At 40.4% G+C, this 4356-nt stretch overlaps 1 long non-coding RNA gene across 2 annotated transcripts; it reads right to left on the minus strand.

Moving 5' to 3' along the window:
- Positions 1 to 1010: 1010 nt before the first annotated feature.
- Positions 1011 to 4356, minus strand: LOC125510906 (uncharacterized). Of its 2 annotated transcripts, XR_007284804.2 has the most exons (3): positions 3810 to 4356; positions 3218 to 3726; positions 1011 to 1866 (listed from the first exon to the last, which is right to left on the minus strand). It is a non-coding gene; the product is annotated as an uncharacterized LOC125510906 (long non-coding RNA). The 2 variants fall into 2 exon arrangements; XR_007284803.2 differs by having other exon boundaries at positions 1011 to 3726.

Consider the following 4356-nt stretch of genomic DNA (forward strand, 5'->3'; position numbering starts at 1 on the left):
GCCCATTATCCCGTTTCTTTTGGCCAGAATTTGACTATGTTTTTAAGGGCCAATTTAAAGGGCGTTACACAAATCCTAATGCCAAATTTTCCCAACAAAAAATATTTACAAGGTGTGAAACATTACAAAGTTTAACACAGCCATCTGTATGTATCTACAACACAGCAGTTTAAAAAATCCTCTACAAAGTGATGACATACAACATAGATTGACAAAATATATCACACAACAGAGTTATGAACCAGTACAATCCATTTTACATCAACAGAACATATAAACTATCGAGGCTGTTATTCAAGCTCTTGCCATCGACGTTCTTGATGGCAACGATCATGCCGTGATGGGCAGCACCAAGTAGCACAGTATCCAATCTTACCTAGCATATTAACAAGAATATTAGATATTTGCACATATGGATAGATAGTAGAAATAAGAAAATTGCAACAAATATAAAAATGAATTACATGTCCAGAATTCTTAAATCTTGTAGTGCCTACAAATGAGAATAACATTGTATCTACTATAAAACAAGATTAAACATGAGGTTGCTTAAAATTAACCCAAAAAAAGTGTGTCAAATGACAAAGTGACGAAACACACATCACAGAACTCCTACTATAGCAGCAGTAGTTGAGGCCATATAAACCCATTGTAATGTAGTGGACTATGAAACATGAAAATACTTGATAAACAATGAGATAATAGATAGGAAAGTGCAACTTGAAATAATCATGCATCGTTTATATTCATTCAAGATATACAGAAATGATTTTCTATCATAAACCCATTGATTATATTATCCGTGTTACTTCTGTGCAAGACGATTCTATACGCTGCCCACTTGACCAGCATAGTACTATTATTTGTGACAGAAAAAATAGTTAAATGAAATTAACCAGTATATATTTATACATGGTGGCAGCAGTAGGAACAACCCTTGCTCCTACTTCACGAATCAGACTACAAATTTAATCTGATGCAAGTGTATATAGGTACGTTCAGACTAAAAATTTGAAGTAGGAGCAAGTATTGCACGAACCAGTATATATTTATACAAGGTGGCAGCAGTAGGAACAAGGCTTGCACGAATCAGACTCATACATAGCTTAAGTATTACTTCATTTTAATGAAGGTACAAGCCGAGTCAGAACACATGCAGTAGCAATCACGAATATAGATACAGATCCTGAAACCTTCCAGGACATAAGCGAGAAGATAAATTGGATTGTCTTTTTAATATCAAATCAAGGTCTAGAAATACATAGAGATATTCAGTGGTGGACGTTGTGAAGACAATAATATTTTTTTTACATTTACAAAATGAATAATCTGATCCTGTTAGGTAGTTGTCAAGCATATCTTACCATCAACGTTGTGTGCATCTAGGCATGCTAGTTGTGCTATATTTATGCCAGCTAATGCATTGTAACTTCGACCAATTTTTCCAACATAACCCGTGTGCTCTCTGCTCTCTGTGCTATCCTTAGTCCCTTTCACTTTCAGAAATATCATAATAAGTGAAAATGGATATACAATTGTTTGCCAACATTCGGTTTGTTCACAGCCATGTTTGTAAGGCAACAAAAACAAAGATGTATTTTGTATGCCCACAGTTTACCCAAGTTTTAGCAATGAGATGAAAGTTCCTCCCTGACAACAAGCTAAGGCCTTATACAAATTACTAGAACTGGATCAGAGAAGCAAACGATCTCACTTTAAGGAAGAAATAGAATAACTTATCTTCAGTCCGTGCGTGTTAGGCCATGGTCAGGGGTAGCGGAACCCAGCGTTGGTTCCACAGCACCATCGGGGAGGAAGAAGCGGAGGCCAGAGGTTGGCTGGACCGCCGTGTTCCAGTATGTGTGCCTAAGATGTATGCCAATCAATCAAAGGAACTTGTTATACACACACAAAACAAATTGATCTGATCACGTCTCAGTGGTTCGTCATGTCATGTTCAGATTCAGAATAAGCTAATAGAACCCAGCACAGGAAGAAACTAAACTTGCTTATGGAAATATCTCCTTAAGTTAAAGTGTTAATCATCAAGATATTTTAAAATTTGTGAAGCACATCTGTACATTGAGAAAGTAAGATTAATAGCAAATCGAATAGCAGGAAATGAAAAACAACAAGTGCAGCTTTAGCACTCTACAGATATGGTGCTCCCGTTGCATTGAAATGTCGTTCAGATGTTTCGAAATACCATTTTATTTTTTTCTTCCGTGTGTAGATATTTCTTTCGGGGTGTACAATTTTGCTCCAAAACCACCGACTAACCTACACTGAAATATGTGCCTACTCAGTTTCAGATCGATCCCCTCAACCTATTCTATTCTATTCCATCTCTAGAATTAGGTAGCCACAGACCAAAATCAATTAAGATACTAATTCGTGAAAATTATCTCGTGGTCACGGAAGATAAAAGACGAACTGACCAAGAAGATAAAAGACGAACTGACCAAGAAGCTATGAAAATTATATGATTTTGGCACAAAGCATTGCACAGGAATTAGAGCACTAAGAGTTTTGATTCATTGTACAAAAAAAAAGATTTTACACAGCACATGGAACTTCAAGCGGCTTGTTTGTCATTTCGCTTCTTTGTCAAGTATTTTAGGTACCTATAGAAGGAGACAGGGAGATATAATTTGCATGTATGATGTATCTAGAGATTAAATTGTACAGCTACATATGTGTGGGCAGTCGAGAGCTACATGAAAGTTTATTATCCAATAACCAGAAATCATATAGGTTGAAAACTACATAGCTAAAACAAGCCCATTAACTATAAACAATAAATGTCATATTTATATGAAAAGAAATTGGCGGAAAGAAAACAGAAAATACTCTCCTTATTCTTGAATTTGAAAGCTTTTTGACCTCTATAGTAATCATTTCAGTAAGTATAGGACCAGAATCATGAACTGAATTTTTAGTTAGAAGAACAAGCATTGAATTACGTGTATTTTCAGTCAAGCTTACTTCCAGAAAACATTGAGCCCTAGCAGAACATAAGGGCAAATAGATGCTTGAGTAAAGTGTATGAATAACATAAAGGGCATGTTCAGGAAAGGGCTGTGCAGATATCATCACCAAGTAAAAAAATGTTTCTAGTCCATGTGAGATATTCAAATTATGCAGGCAAGGGCAGTGCAGATATCATCACCAAGTGAAAAATGTTTTTAGTTGTACAAAGACCATTAGATGCACTGACCGGTGTGGGATCCATCACCATTATGTGCATGCAGAAACAATGGACACTGCAGTAAAATGTACCTACAGAATCTGCAAATATGAGGTTTTCTTCAGTTAAATATAAAATGGTATGAGTTTCTTAATACTAAAAGCTGATAGGATAAATCTTGCGGGCCATTACTCTGAATTATAAGTGTACAGCTACAAAACAATGCTTGAACTGCAACAAGAACGGAGATTTGCCTAATACTTTTTGTTTGCAGTACAAAAAATGAATGTGCTTCACAATGTGACTAGGAAGGAACAAAGCACAAACAATCAGTAACGAACGAGTAACCCTCAGTGGTGCTCCTGCCCTTGCTGTTCGTTTTAATGTCGAACAAGGCAGACGCCCAGATGTTTTCTCTGTACTGGTTCAACATGGCCAACGAGGCCTCCAGCCATCCTTTAACAGGTACGGCTAGATCAATCCATGGCCGGTATTCTGCCCCAAGTGTTTTGCTCGTCCTGGTGGTACTCTGTACTCCTCTGCAGAGCTCCAATAAACCTTATATTAGCGGAGACGAGCAGAGGGGAACGGTAGGGTACGGGACTGGTGCAGAGGTACGTACTGGGTCTTTCCGGCTGGAGAAGGTGAACGGCGACGCATAGAGGAGGCTGCGCACCACGGATGGAGAAGACGACCGCGACGATGAGGGGAGCGACGACTGGGCGGCTGACGGACAATTGGACCGAGCCACAGGTCGCCGATGTACTCTGCATCCGTGGCTGTGTTGCCACCTCCTGTACGACTGTACCTCACCTCAGCTCGCCGCCAGATGGAGCTGGATCAATGCACGCCGCCAGCGACCTCAGGGCCGTCCAAATCCGGCAGTTGGTCCCCCCGCCACCGCTGCCGCCTCAGATCGAGGGGTATGACTGGGATGCAATAACTCGAGGGGCCGATCTGAATGGGGAGAGGCGTGGAATGGGGAGGGGTCCCGGGCGGGATAGATGTGGAGAGGCTCGACGCGGTGTGGTTCAGGTCCGGCGCTGTCGGCGCCGGCGCCGACATGGAGCGGCGAGAGGAGGAAGGTGAAGTGGCGGCGGCTATGGTTGGTACGGGAGATGGGAGAAAGGTAACTAGGGTTAGGCTGGTGTGGACTCTGTAGTTAAATG

This window comes from Triticum urartu, chromosome 5A (assembly GCF_056163025.1).
Source record: "Triticum urartu cultivar PI428250 chromosome 5A, HENAU_Tu73, whole genome shotgun sequence".
In the NCBI taxonomy this organism is placed as follows: Eukaryota; Viridiplantae; Streptophyta; class Magnoliopsida; order Poales; family Poaceae; genus Triticum; species Triticum urartu.